The sequence below is a fragment of the Acanthochromis polyacanthus genome, chromosome 13, assembly GCF_021347895.1.
Source record: "Acanthochromis polyacanthus isolate Apoly-LR-REF ecotype Palm Island chromosome 13, KAUST_Apoly_ChrSc, whole genome shotgun sequence".
NCBI classification, from domain to species: Eukaryota; Metazoa; Chordata; class Actinopteri; family Pomacentridae; genus Acanthochromis; species Acanthochromis polyacanthus.
The window spans coordinates 1,212,540-1,228,302 of record NC_067125.1 but is presented as its reverse complement, the minus strand read 5'-3'; positions in this window follow the sequence as shown (position 1 = coordinate 1,228,302).

Sequence of the window (15,763 nt, the reverse complement as noted above, 5' to 3'; positions counted from 1 at the left end):
CTAACTGGTCACTAACTGATTACCAGCTGGTTTTTAACTGATTGCGAGCTGATTTCTAACTGGTTTCTAACTGGTTAGTAGCTGGTTTCTAACTGGTTTCTAACTGGTTACTAGCTGGTTTCTAACTGGTTTCTAACTGGTTTCTAACTGGTTAGTAGCTGGTTTCTAAGTGGTTTCTAACTGGTTACTAGCTGGTTTCTAACTGGTTTCTAACTGGTGTAGCGGTACTACGTTATGATTTATTGCTCTCGTTATTAATAATTGGGGCACCACCTAGCATTGTAATGGCTAGGACATTTATTAATTAACATTAATAAAATATTAATATTCATAAAAATTTTGATCAATCTCATATCAAAAAGTCTTGAATCCTCGTTTAAATTGACCACATTCTACACAAAGAAACACAAGACTGTAATTTGGTCTATAATGAGGTATTTATTAACTATTCTATGAAAATAATGACAAGTGAACTATGTACAATGTAGATATGGTGTGTGTGTGTGTGCGTGCAGGACTACGTGTGTGTGCGTGTGGAATGTGGGAGTGTGTGTGTGGTGTGTGCATGTGTGAGAGATGTGGAAGTAGGTGTGAGAGAGAAGGAAATATGGTGAGGATTAGCCAGAGCTAACCTGACGAGGTAATCGGTAATTTGGATTAAGAATTCTAATGATTTGTAAGAGAATAAATTGATTAAATTAATTAACTGACCAAGCTGTTAGTACATCACCCATAGAATGGAATCAGAGCAAACTCAGCTGGAGTTATTGAAGTGAACCGTCATGGGGCTGGGACTTGCGAGGCCTTCAGATTCGCAGCACACGGTCTGGACCGGCAGGTTCGGAACGGTGCGTCGTCGTCGTTGTGGCCACGCCTTGATGTCCTGCCGCAGGTTGATCGGTTCTATGCAAAGACCTGGTCCAACAGGTCTCCGTAGTTCTCAGCTGAGTGCTTAAAAATGATGGTTCTCAGGCTTTAGCCAAGAAAATGGGTGTTGATGAAAAACGGTCAAAATTAAGAAAAATAAATGCTGGTTCTGAATCGGTTCTTCAGATTAAAACAAATTAACTGAGCAAAATGTCTCCTTAAGTTACAAAAATATTAAAAGATAAATAGTTAACAAACTTAGATGGTGAGGGAATTTCAAAGATAGAAAAAACGCGCTTTAGGTAAGAAAATAATGAGAGAGACTTTGGTTGGCCTCTCAGGAAGAGAGGGGTAAGAAGAGTAGGTCGTAAGGGCGTAAGAGGGTAAAATGTGGGCTACGGCTGACTTTATCTGTGGGTCCAGCTAAGGGGAGGACCTGGGCGGAGAGAGAGAACTTTTAGGCGCGAGTCTGGTGGAATTTGGAATCTCTTTGTTCTCACAAAGTAGAGAAGAAAGAGGAGTCCAGAATGGATTAAAATATGATATTAAACGCGCAAAACACGATCTGTCTATCTCCACCATATTCAGTTGTGTGGAAGTGAAATGTGTAGATTAATACATATGTTCATATGATGTGAATCATTTCATTCATAACTATATGTTTATGTTTATGACATTAAAAATATGTATCACAGTGAAAATATAACAAGTCAGAGATTTGGTAACAGGTAAATACAATGGTCATCATTCAACCTAAATGGAGAGGAAATTCAGAGGTTAATCTGGAATTCATTCCAAAATCATAGTATCCTGGGGAAGAAATGATTAACATCACCAATTAGTATCTAGACTTCTGTGAAAGATAGAATCTTGATTTTCGGATATGTTAATGATGAATGATTTCCATTGACATTGGTAATTCTGTAAACACAAAATACATTCCAGAAATATTAATTTGGCAAGGTTTTTAAGTTCAGTTCCAGTTTCTTTGTTTCAGTCAAAGAGAGAGAGAGGGTGACTCTAGCCTTCAGCCATAAAGTTTTACGACTTGTTATCTGATCTGTGGAATGCAGAGACGTCTCCGTCTGAGGGTCTCCTGAAGCTGAAAAGGGATTTTAGCATGAAATTCATTAAACAAACATCCATAGCATATAATTGAAAGTCATTGTCTTTTAAAAAGAAGAAATTATTCCAGGGGTTTAAATGTTCACAGGAGCTCCATCCTTCTGTGAATGAAAACCTACAGAAATACAAATGTCTCAATCCTCCTATAGAGATGGGTGTTGGTCAGTGCTGGAGAGAGGGAGAGCTTATCTGAGTTTTGATCAGCTCAGGAATTCCAGGGCCTTTGCAGTCTTGCTACATATTCCCCCACTTTGGAGCGATGTTCGTTGTATCAGACGAACTTCGGTCCAACATCAAGGTCATCCGTGGTGTCAGGAACACAGGAACAAACTCAGATGCTGCTCTGATTCAGGGCTGATGTTTATTAGTATCAGGAACAGGAATCCTAAGGGTTAGTGGGTTAGTTTCTGAAACAGCTTTATTACTGACTAGTAAGGTAAAGTAAAAGAATCAAGATTCTAATAAAGAGTAGGTAAGGCCTATGGGCTTAGAGAATGAAAATAAAACAAAATAAGGTAAATTAAAACAAACCTAAAGCTATATATGTCACTTCTGAAAATATAAATCCTTACAGAAGTGTTAGATCATGGTTAAATTATTTAACCGTATGTGAGGTGTAATTGTCAGTAGTAGTGTGGATGTATGATTCAAAGTGAGAAGATAGATGTATGATTTACCTAAAGCTGGTGTCTTGAAAACGTGTCAGACAGAAGTATATTTATCTACTGGGTGAGCAGTCGAAAACAGACAGTTATGAATTCACGGTACTGGCAGTGATAAGAGACGCAAATCTTATGTTAACGAGAATCAAAACAGAGGCTACGGTCAGTTGTGCACTTGATACGATGGGTTTAACCCCCACTTGTAACTACGGAGTTTAACGAGGGTGCTAATAAGATATTAAAGGGTGAACTTGACTGAAGACAAGACACCTGTGGTTGAGAGGACCTCAAGTGATTTTTCACTGAGTCTGAAAGGAAAGAAAACAGCTCTGTTTATGTTATTTTGAGTAAACTGTCTTGGTTTGTTGTGATTATATTATTTAATTTGGTAATTTCCTGACAATTTGATTGTATGGTTGTTTATTTGTTAAAGTTAGGCTTATGATTGTAAAGTTATTTATTTCCTTTTATCTGCTAATTCTACAGTTGAATTTGTAAACTTAGTAATTTATTTCTTTGCCTGTTAATTTTACAATTGGATTTGTAAATTAAGTTATTTATTTTTCTCTGTTAATTCTACAATTGGCTTGTAAAATTAAGTTATTTAATTTTGTTCTATTCTACACCTGTTGTTTTTCTCTAGGACGTTTAGTTTTTCCTAATTATCTATTTAGTTCTGGTATGAGATCTGACTGATTTATTGCTTCCCATGCAGTCTTTATGAAGTTTTGGTACGATTTTTATGTATTCATTTAAAGTGGACGGGTTTTTGTCCCTATCGATTTTGTTTTGGTAGATTACAGGACCGGTTTTGTCCTTAATCATGTAGTGGTCAGACCGGTGAGGGAAGAGCTTACCCCCACTTGGTTTAGTGTTCTCAAGTGGTTGGGCAGAGAGGTAGGACCATGTTTTGTCCCCCACTTGGTGGTTATTTTGCGTGAGGTTTTGGTCACTTACGTCAGTCATATAGTGGGAAGCTGTGTGAGCTGTATCAACACAGGCTTCCTCTGGCTGGAAGAGCAGGTGCAGTAGTAGAATCCTTTGTCTACCTGTCATTATTTTAAGGAGTGGAACTTTGGTCACTTCATGTGGAGTTCCTGTGATGGCTATCAGAAGTAGGAGTAGTCTGGTTTTAAACTTTCTGTGGTTGGCTTTTCCTATCTGACCTGAAGTCTGGTGAACAGTGTTCAGGCTGGGATTTGCCCATGGTGATTCATGGCCATGTGTCAACGTCACCCCCCTGTGGTTTTGGGTCACCACGAACGAAGGTGAAGTGAGAGGGCCAAAAGCATGAAAAAGTAGGCCGATGAACACCAGAAAAGTGGCGAGGACAGTAGAGAGGCGCCAAAAGTGAGAAGCCGAGGAGAAGTGCAGAGAGCGCAGAGTGTAGGTATTAGCACTCACAAGATCTGGAACCGGGCCCTGTGTGTCACAGTCAAGTGAAGGCAGGGTCATAAGGTCAGAGTCAGCTGCCAGGGAGACCAACACAGGAGAGTGAGCGGCCTGTGGGGCAGCAGAGGGAGGGCGAGTGAGCTCACTGGCTGACAGGGTGGGTGGGTGGGCACAAGATTTTGGGCTGGGCTGACATGTGGAGGCACCTGTCCAAGAAGTGTCCACAGGAATGTTCTGGATGGAGAAAGGAAGACCAGGGTCCAGTGGAGGCAGGAGGTCATGCAGTGCTGCCCTGCCGGTGCACTTGATACCTGCAGTTTCAGTGACATATTCAGACTGTGGACAGAGGTGGGTTGCAGGAGTGGATTCAGCCACTGTGCAAAGGAAGACATCATATGAGCTCTGTGGAGCCTGTAAGGTGTCTTCTGTGTGCTCCTGTCTGTAACTCTGTGTCACAGTGTCATCAGGAGCTGCGATCGGCAGGGGCTGGCGGACCTGTGCATAGATTACAGAGCATTTAAAGTCAATTATGGGTTCAAAGCGGTTGAGAAGGTCCTTCCCCATAAGGAAAGGAGTGTTGTCCAGAGATGACACATACACTGGATGGATCAAGGTCATGTGTCCTATCGTGAGCGTTAATTCAGCCCGAGTGGACAACGTGACGGTTGTCTGTGCATATGGCTGGATGTTTAAGTCACAGAACTGACAATCAGACTTTCTACCTGTCCTGTGCAGTCTGTGCTGTAGTTCCTGGAAAAGAGGGAGTGACATTATTGTGATGTCGGCTCCAGTGTCCAGAAGTGCATCCTGATCCAGGACACCTTCAATGTTTATCGGTAGGAGAAATTGTCGGCCTGTTCCTCCCTTTTCAGTGAGGTGGCTCAGGAATGTCATAGGACCAGGGAATGCATTGTTCTCAAAAATTTCATCATCAGAGTCTGGTTGGACTTCTGAGAGCGCACTGAGGAGTTCTCGGTCATCACCCCCCTGTTGGGAATCTAGCGTGTCAGTCTCAGGGTCTGAGTCAAAGTCAGGTTCATCAGCTTCCCAGTTTGACATATTTTCTGTGTCATCTGGTTGGCTGGCAGGGTTGTCATATTCATGGTTGGGGTCTGAGTGCATTGCATCGACATGAGGTCCCAAGCAGAATTCTTCTCCAGCCGTGGTTGACAGACCGAAGGAATCGGTGGAGGCAGACACAGATGTCACAGAGTCACGCTCTGACTTCTCTCGTGTTTTCCTGACCTCTTGGAGCAGCTGTTTAAGCTCCTTTACTTTTTGGGAAATGTGAGGGATGTCAGACTCACTTGTGCCACTGACGTGGTTCTGTCTGGGTCTGCTTTTCTCATCATTCCTATGCGAGTAGTTGTCACGGGGTGCACCACGACTGTGATGTCTGTCCCAACGGTTCGACCGTCCCCTTCGTGGGTGACCTGGGGGCCGAGTTTGGTTAGGAACAGGTTTCATGTGGTCCTGGCGTTTGCCAGTCCAAGGTGGTTTGACAGGTTTGTGGGCCTGCCTAGGTCCCTGAGGTGAGGACTGTTTCGGTGTTGAGTCAGGCCGCTTAGCTAGTGGTGGATGAGTAATCCGACCTTGTGAATTGTGGCCTGACGTTCCTTCAAGCTCCATCAGTGAGGGAGGGCTGTCAAGACACAGAACAGTGTTATGTTTTGCTGATCTGGACTGACTCTGTCTCTGTTTAAAGAAGCCTTTTGCAGCCAGCTCGCGTAGCTGTCGGCTGTCTAAGGAGCGTGGGCAAGCCGACAGTCCAAGGTGGTAGCTAGTAGTAGGATGCAGGTGTTCGACAAAGAGAGATTTGAATTGCAGATCTTCCTCCATTCCGGGTTTGTTTTGGGATCCAAAGTAGGCTAGACGTAGCCTGTGGTAATATTGATGGGGATTCTCTGATCGTCCCTGTTTGACCCAAAGGGCAGGTATCAGGCCAGTGTCTGGCATGAGGTCGCGGTATTCCTCTTTCAGGGCCTGACACAGCTTTTCAAAATCAGTTCTGACACTGAGAGGTTGGCGGTCGATAAAGCTGCTGACATCACGACTGGATGTCATCTTTACCAGACAAATCTTGTCATCTACTGAGGCGAGTGGACGCCTCTTCAAAAAGAAGTTGATGTCAGACACGTAGGTTAGGATGTCATAGTTGGAGTCATTAAAATTCGGTTCAAAACGCTTTATGTGTCTAGCTATGCTGTCTAAATCACGGACTGTGGAACCCTGGGGTAATGGGTTTCTCTGAGCTGCTGGAGGAGATGAGGTGTATCTCCCCGGTTCTGTGAGCTCAGCTTCAAGTTCAGCTAGCTCTTTTGGTTCGATCTTTTGAATTTCTAGTGGTTCTGCAGCTCTGAGTTCAGCGTCCTGCAACTGTCGTTCGAGGTTTGCCACATAGCTGCTGTTGTCTTTGATTTGAGATTTTAAGTCATTGTTTTCAAACACAGCTTTCTTTAGAAGGTGTTTGGTTTCTGTATAGTCCTTCTTGGACTGTTCCAGCTCTGTCTCTACAGTTTGAAGCTGGGTTTTTTGGTTGGAAATTGCTTCTTGCAATCGGTCATTTTCTGTCTTTAATTGATGTATTTCTTGGTTTGATTCAGCATTTTTGCTTTGAAGTTGAGTGATTTGGGCTTCCGATTCAGCTACACGTGTCTGGGCTTCTACCCTAGCTTGGTGTTCTTGCTCTATCTGGGTTTGAGTAGTTTGGTTCTGCTTCTTTAATAGTTCATTTTCCTGATTGCGGGCTTTTAGAGTTTTTGTTGTTCTCTCTAAGAGTTGAAAAGTGTTTTGAAGTTGTGCTGACATCACAGCAGCCATTTTCCCTAAGATTTTTGACAAAAATTTTTTTGTTTGTGTGTTTTTGAGATCGCTTCTGTCAGGAGCTCTGTCATTTTGGTTTCAAGGGTAGAAGGACCAACATTTTGGATTTTTCTTACATATCCAGGTAACATGTCTTCAGTCAAGCCACTTAAAGCGTCATCTAAGCTCATCAGGGGGTCACTGAGGTCAGACGCATCTGGGGCCATGTCTTTTAATGAGAGCAAATGGACAAATGTTACAAACAAATTTACAGCGAAACAATTTTAGCACAAGTTGGGCTGGAAAAGTTCTGTTTTTGGAATCGGAACAACCATAACAACAAGTGAGATTATTCAAATGCAGTTAGATGTTCTCAAAAAGAAGAGTTTAAATAATTTGGTCAACAGCCTGGATTTATTTACATTTGTTTTTGTAAGATTAATTTTTTCAGAGTTCAAGTTTAGAAGCTCAATTACCATAGGTAAAGGAGAACTAATTCAGCATTGGTTAGTTAAAGGCATTCAGTTGTGTAAAACCATTTAACTATGAAAAAGTTTCAAAATAAACATTAAATTGCAAGCTTGATTATGCACATTAAATGTTTACTTAAAATGTGCTCAACTGATTAGTTGATGCAAAAACAACTCACTTAACTTGTGTTTAAGTGATGAGTCAGAATCTGTGAAAATTGCTTAGGTTCAGAATCTGAACTGAAAATCAAAAAGTGGATTAAAATTCAATAGTGGGTTAAAATCAATTGAATAAGTGCATGAAATGTTTAATAATAGCTCTTAACTACAATAGTTCAGTTTTACATTCAAAAATAAGTCATGCTTTTCGATTAAAATGCGTTTCAATGGCTTACATGTATTAGAAACTGCAGAGTTTCTGCTTTAAGAGTAATACTTCAAAACAGCCACAAAATGGTGCCACTGGGCTTGTTCTTAATTTGGTGGTTGAAGGCCGGGCTAATGCTAGTTAGCTCGCTGCTAATGCTAGTTAGCTCGGCGGCTAATTGTGCCTTATCTAATAAAATTAGGTCGCTGCGGATCTTAGCAAACAGCAAACGAAGGTTATATTTAACCAAGCAATGAATGTGTGTTGGGCACACAAATGCTAAATTACCTCAAGCTGCCGAAGCAGAGTTAGCAAGTTCGGTTAGCTACTCCGAACGCTAACTGGGAGGCTTTTGAACAAACTATGCGTTCCGGACGTTTCATCAGTAAGGCATAGCACTGTTCACGAATTTCAGGCCTTATTTTTAATTGTTTTAGTCGACAAATAAACGGTATCAAGATGGATAAAAACTTTCGAAACAACAACTCAAAGAGCTCAGGCTAGTTTAGTTAGCAACACAGGGACTGACTGCAGCTTCAGCTGACGTCACGGATCAACAGCGCTCACGGCAAAACAGATTAATAAAACACAAGTGCGTCCACTAATGTTATCAATCCGACGTGATATAAAAACAAAACAGCGTTTCAAGCAGTAAATTACTTACACAATTTGATTACAGGAAGACATAATAGCTCACACAGCAGATAAAGAACCAGTGTATGTGAATGAATGGCAGAGGGAGACTTCAGCTCCCGGTGATTGAATAATAGTGTTTCTTTGTGCAAAAAAGGTTTTTAATCGGCCTCGGACGGGGAACCAATATATGTAGCGGTACTACGTTATGATTTATTGCTCTCGTTATCAATAATTGGGGCACCACCCTAGATCTCTAGGGAAAAAATTAATATTCATAAAAAATTAATATTCATAAAAATTTTGATCAATCTCATATCAAAAAGTCTTGAATCCTCGTTTAAATTGACCACATTCTACACAAAGAAACACAAGACTGTAATTTGGTCTATAATGAGGTATTTATTAACTATTCTATGAAAATAATGACAAGTGAACTATGTACAAGGTAGATATGGTGTGTGTGTGTGTGTGTGTGTGCGTGTGTGCGTGTGTGGAATGTGGGAGTGTGTCTGTGGTGTGTGCATGTGTGAGAGATGTGGAAGTAGGTGTGAGAGAGAAGGAAATATGGTGAGGATTAGCCAGAGCTAACCTGACGAGGTAATCGGTAATTTGGATTAAGAATTCTAATGATTTGTAAGAGAATAAATTGATTAAATTAATTAACTGACCAAGCTGTTAGTACATCACCCATAGAATGGAATCAGAGCAAACTCAGCTGGAGTTATTGAAGTGAACCGTCATGGGGCTGGGACGTACGGGGCCTTCAGATTCGCAGCACACGGTCTGGACCGGCAGGTTCGGAACGGTGCGTCGTCGTCGTTGTGGCCACGCCTTGATGTCCTGCCGCAGGTTGATCGGTTCTATGCAAAGACCTGGTCCAACAGGTCTCCGTAGTTCTCAGCTGAGTGCTTAAAAATGATGGTTCTCAGGCTTTAGCCAAGAAAAATGGGTGTTGATGAAAAACGGTCAAAATTAAGAAAAATAAATGCTGGTTCTGAATCGGTTCTTCAGATTAAAACAAATAACGAGCAAAATGTCTCCTTAAGTTACAAAAATGTTAAAAGATAAATAGTTAACAAACTTAGATGGTGAGGGAATTTCAAAGATAGAAAAAACGCGCTTTAGGTAAGAAAATAATGAGAGAGACTTTGGTTGGCCTCTCAGGAAGAGAGGGGTAAGAGAGTAGGTCGGTAAGAGAGGGTAAAATGTGGGCTACGGCTGACTTTATCTGTGGGTCCAGCTAAGGGGAGGACCTGGGCGGAGAGAGAGAACTTTTAGGCGCGAGTCTGGTGGAATTTGGAATCTCTTTGTTCTCACAAAGTAGAGAAGAAAGAGGAGTCCAGAATGGATTAAAATATGATATTAAACGCGCAAAACACGATCTGTCTATCTCTCCACCATATTCAGTTGTGTGGAAGTGAAATGTGTAGATTAATACATATGTTCATATGATGTGAATCATTTCATTCATAACTATATGTTTATGTTTATGACATTAAAAATATGTATCACAGTGAAAATATAACAAGTCAGAGATTTGGTAACAGGTAAATACAATGGTCATCATTCAACCTAAATGGAGAGGAAATTCAGAGGTTAATTCTGGAATTCATTCCAAAATCATAGTATCCTGGGGAAGAAATGATTAACATCACCAATTAGTATCTAGACTTCTGTGAAAGATAGAATCTTGATTTTCGGATATGTTAATGATGAATGATTTCCATTGACATTGGTAATTCTGTAAACACAAAATACATTCCAGAAATATTAATTTGGCAAGGTTTTTAAGTTCAGTTCCAGTTTCTTTGTTTCAGTCAAAGAGAGTGAGAGGGTGACTCCAGCCTTCAGCCATAAAGTTTTACGACTTGTTATCTGATCTGTGGAATGCAGAGACGTCTCCGTCTGAGGGTCTCCTGAAGCTGAAAAGGGATTTTAGCATGAAAATTCATTAAACAAACATCCATAGCATATAATTGAAAGTCATTGTCTTTTAAAAAGAAGAAGTTATTCCAGGGGTTTAAATGTTCACAGGAGCTCCATCCTTCTGTGAATGAAAACCTACAGAAATACAAATGTCTCAATCCTCCTATAGAGATGGGTGTTGGTCAGTGCTGGAGAGAGGGAGAGCTTATCTGAGTTTTGATCAGCTCAGGAATTCCAGGGCCTTTGCAGTCTTGCTACATTATATATTTACATCTCCTTCCAGGAATGGTTGACACCAAGCAATTCTCTGATTGGAAGATGAATAGCTCTTTATTGAGGCATGACAATGTCAAACATGAACTTAGTAGAATTATTCAGTTTTATTGGTTAAATGCTCTGAAGGAAGGAAATTATGGAAAAAATTGGGAACTCCTTAAATTTGAAATCAGTGGATTTTTAAGAAGATATGGAAGTGAGTTAGCCTAATCTAGATGTAAAAATGAGGAGAAAGTAATCATAGATATAATGTCCTTGACTAGCATTGCACCAGAAAATCTCTGACATGATGAAAAATGAAAATGAATTGAACTTCAAAACACTTTAGATGATATATATAAGGTTAAAGCTGAGGCTGCTTTTGGTAGATGGAGACTGAAGTGGCTTGAACACGGTGAACAAATGACTTCCTGTTTCTTTAAACTGGAAAAAACTCATGCTAAGTACAATGCCATGTCTCAACTGAACATTGATGGAGTTGTGACTGAAAGTAAGAGCAGTATTTCTGAGTTTTGCTGTAGCTACTTTTCCTCTCTTTATAAAACAAAGTCTGACAAAGATGCAATGGATAGACTGTTTCAATGTGTTGATTTTACAAACTCTATAACGGAGGAAGAGCGGTTGATGTGTGACACCCCTCTCACACAACAACAAGTATTAGATGCAATGATGCAACTTAAGAGTAATAAGTCACCTGGAGTTGATGGGATTGTTTCAGAATTCTAGATAGATTTTGCCGAACTTTTGGCCCCATTTCTGTTCAAAGTTTTCTGAAGGTATTAGTAAAGGGACTCTTCCAGCAAGTATGACACAAGGCTGGATTACTTTAATTCCTAAACCAAGAAAGGAGCCTCTCTTCATTGATAACTGGAGACCAATTTCATTATTGAACAATGACTATAAAGTTCTTGCTCTTGTTTTTGCTAAAAGATTTAAAAATGCTCTTAACTCTATTATTGATGAGAATCAGTCTGGGTTCATGAGTAACAGGCATATTTTCAATAACATTAGGCTAGTTTTAGACCTCATAGACTATGCTGACCTTATTAGGGATGACAGTTTCATTTTAGTTTTAGACTTTCACAAAGCCTTTGATACAGTTGAACACTCGTTCATGTTTTCTGGTCTTAACAGGTTTGGTTTTGGGCCATACTTTTGCAGTGTGATGAAAACATTCTATGCTGGCGCCAATAGCTCGGTAAAACTAAGTAATGGCACAACTCAGAGATTTTGTTTGGAAAGAGGGGTAAGACAGGGCTGCCCTGTCTCAGTTTACCTCTTCCTGGTTGTTGCTCAAATGTTTTGTCATTTTGTCAAATTCTGTAAGTTGGAAGGCATCTCTATTGCTGCCAGAAGCAGACTTTGAAGTCAGTTGGCTGATGATACAGCCTTGTTTTTAAAGAATGCCCTACAGATAAAGCCCGCAATTAATGCAATCCAGATGTTTTCAAATGCATCAGGTTTGTACTTAAACCTACATAAGTGTGAGCTATTCGCTCTCTAAAGTTCTGATATTGATGATATACGAGTAAAGAGTAAGGTTAACTATTTAGGGATTACTGTAATTAAAAATCAGTGAGAGAGATGCCATCTCAACTTTGAGCCAAGGATTACAAAGGTGCAGAATAAATGTAACCTTTGGCTACAAAGAGACTTATCACTTAAAGGTGAACTCTTCTGTCAAAAGCTGAGGGAATTTCCAGACTTGTGTATGCCGCCTCCTCACTGGCACTGGACTGTAAAACTGTCACATTTATTGATAAGATGCTTGTTCATTTTCTGTTGAAAAACCGTACACACTAGATCAGAAAATCTGTAATTCTTAACAACTACAAAAATGGAGGCCTCGACTTTGTTGATTTTTCAATTCTAAACAATGTTCTTAAGATCAAATGGTTCAAATCTTTCTCAAAAATGATGCATCTTTATATAACTTTATTCCTAAATTTGTATTTAATCAAACTGGAGGACTCCCTTTTCTGTTGGTTTGTAGCTACCAAATAAACAAGATTCCCCTAAAATTATCCAGTTATCACAAACAGGTTTTGTTGTCGTGGAAAACGGCCTACAAGCACAATTTCTCTCCACATCGGTATTATCTCTGGAATAATGGGGATATACTGCATAAAAATAAAAGCATCTTTCTCAATAGCTGGTTTAACAACAAAATTGACTTCGTCTCTCAGCTTCTGACCTCCAGTGGCCATTTTATTAATGACACTGAATTCTGTGAAAAGTATCCATTCCCTTCAACACTTGAAGAGTTTTCAAAGGTCATTAGCTCCATTCCAGCTGGTGTTGTGACTCTGTGCACTGCCTCCTCTCTTGCAGCAGATATACATGTTGTTAATCCATGTGACACTTATTGTGGCAAAATATGCTTTGGGACGGCAAAGAATAGCAACAGAGCTATACGTGCACTGTTCCAAAGAGAAACGACAACAAAACCTGATGTTATCCATTACTGGAACGCTTTTATTAATAATATCTCTTGGTCTCAGGTTTGGCTTTTACCTCACAAATTCATGCTGAACAAAGTTAGGGAAATTTCTGTTAAAATCTTGCATCAAATCTATCCCGTTAAACACTATATGACTAAGTTCAAATGTGATATAGATGTAAGATGTTCTTTTTGCTCTGAACAGCCAGAAACAGTACCACATTTTTTGGTATTGTAGTTACAGCAGAAAAATGTGTAAGGAAATTTCTAAATTTTGTACAGAAAAACTAAATCTGCAGATTGATTTGCTCTACAAACACATCATTTTTGGAGTTTACACACAGGATGGATATGAAAAAGACAAGGCCTTTATCATTAATCTCATATTAATATTAGAAAAATTTCACATTCATAAAGCAAAATTTAGTAATCAAAAGCCAAATTATCTGGTCTTCCATAAAGAATTTGAATATTATTTAAAGTCAATAGTCCCATCTGATAACCAGAAAGCAATAAAAACTGTTAACATTTGTAAAAAATTTAATTTGCTATAAATGTTTAAATTTGTTCAGCTGTTTTTTTGTGTTTGTTTTTAGTTTCTTTTCTTTTCTTTCTTCTCTTCCTTTCTTCCTTCAAAGTGATTTTTGTTAACTTCGTCACTGTATGTTTCAATATCATGTTGATGTTGGATGTTACCTGTGACTTTTTGAAATAAAAAAAAGAAAAAAGTTCACCCTGCTTTCTGTCTTTGAGCTAAGCTAGGCTTACAGCTTCCCCTTCCTTTCGGTCATGGTGCATAGCTGAGCTAACAGTATTCTTCTGCTTCCACTCTTTTTTGTGAGCTAGGCTGATAGTTTCCTGAGAGTGTCTGTCTGTCTGTCTGTACCTGAGAGTGTCTGTCTGTCTGTACCTGAGTGTTTCCAGTCTACAGTGTGGATCCTTCACTTTAGCTCTCAGCATCTTCTCTCCTGAGTCTCCTGGATGGTTGTAGCTCAGGTCCAGCTCTCTCAGATTTGAGGTCTTCAAGCTCAGAGCTGAGGCCAGAGAAGCACAGCCTTCCTCTGTGACCAGACAGCCTGACAGCCTGCACACACAAAACAACACAAACCTGATGGACAACACTTGGCTGGATGTTTCTCACTCTCTTTTCTGCTTTGTCTTTCAGATACATTTTGTTGCACATTTCATGTGTCTCAAGCAAATCAACAATCTCAACAATGATTAGTGGGATTTAATCATGTCAAAAATAAACCCTGACAAAGTCCTGCACAAGTTCAGTAAAAGCTCATTTGAATAATCCCATCAGCAGAAATGATTGTACTCAGGTTAGCTGTTTATCCACTGATAGAAATCACATCAGTTTCAAAGTGTGAGTCCTGACCTGAGAGCTTCCAGTTTACAGTGTGGACTCTCCAGTCCAGCAGAAAGACTCTCCACTCCTGAATCCTGCAGGTTGTTGTTAGTCAGGTCCAGCTCTGTCACACTGGAGGACTGGGAGCTGAGGACTGAGGACAGAGCTCTACAGCTTCTCTCTGACAGATTACAGCCACTCAGTCTGAAGAGACAAAGACAAGAAAAGAAGTAAAACATTAAGTTCAGTATTTTCTGTCCTGTTGAAAAGACAGCAGTGAATTTAACAACAAATACATCCCACTACGTCCAGAATACAGCAGCACTGAGTACAGTCCTCTGAAATATTATTTAAATGTGAAAGTAATCCAAAGTTTAGCACATTACAGTAATCAGATTACTTTGAAGCTGAGCAGTAAAGTATTTGATCTGATTAAAACAAACTGACAGTTTAGATTTCCTAAATGAAGAATACAAACAGCAAGAAATGAATCCAGTAAAGGTCAGTACATCTTTCATTACTGTCAGTAGAATGGAGGATTTTTTCACTACTTTCTATGTCCACCTTGGTTTTTGAGGACACATTTAATCCTCCTCAGCATGAAGAAACCACATTTCTACATAGATTTTCCTGCATCTTCAGAGACTAGGTCGTCATCTGCTCTTTGTTGGAGGGTTTGTGTTGCTCTGCCTTTGTCTTTAAAATACCCCAAAGTTGGTCTGTTGGATTCAAATCAGGACACACACTAGGACAAGTCACACTTTGGACTTTTTCCTTCTTTACAATCTGAAAAATAGTCAACTTGATGCTGATGGCAGCCATTAAATCTCTGTTAGACTCGGTTCCATCTCTGATGTTGTTCCAGAACAAATTTCTTCTGAAAATCTCAGTTCCTCATGAACCACCTGAGGTAGGGACGTGTCCTGAAGCCCAGTGAAGACAGAGTTGGTAATGATGGGATCAGGATCCACAACATCTCAAGACGTGAACCCAAGAGGATCTGAACTGAGGATCTCGTTGATCTCAGTGAAGACAGAAGACAACACTGCTTCAGTGGCTGTTTGGGCTCCAATGGTGAGAAGGAATTGGACCTGAACCTCAAATAAGAATGGAAACTTCTCAAAAAGACATAAAAACACACCAGATCGGATCACTAACATTACAGATGCCTATATATCCACTTCTCTGCCACATCTGGGATTGTCAGACCATCAATGTCTTCCCCTGATCCCAGAATGTAAACCACTGATCTGAAGACAGGGACCATCCATAGAAACAGTTCAGCGTGACTAAAGAAGCCTCCTCAGCCCTGCAGGGCTGCTTTAATGTCAATCACTGGGAGGTATTTGAGGAGGGAAACACAGCAGCTGTTCTCTCAGATATAATCTGTTGTGTTGAGAATGTGACTGGAACAAAATCTGTTCAAGTGTTTCCAAAGCAGAAACTGTG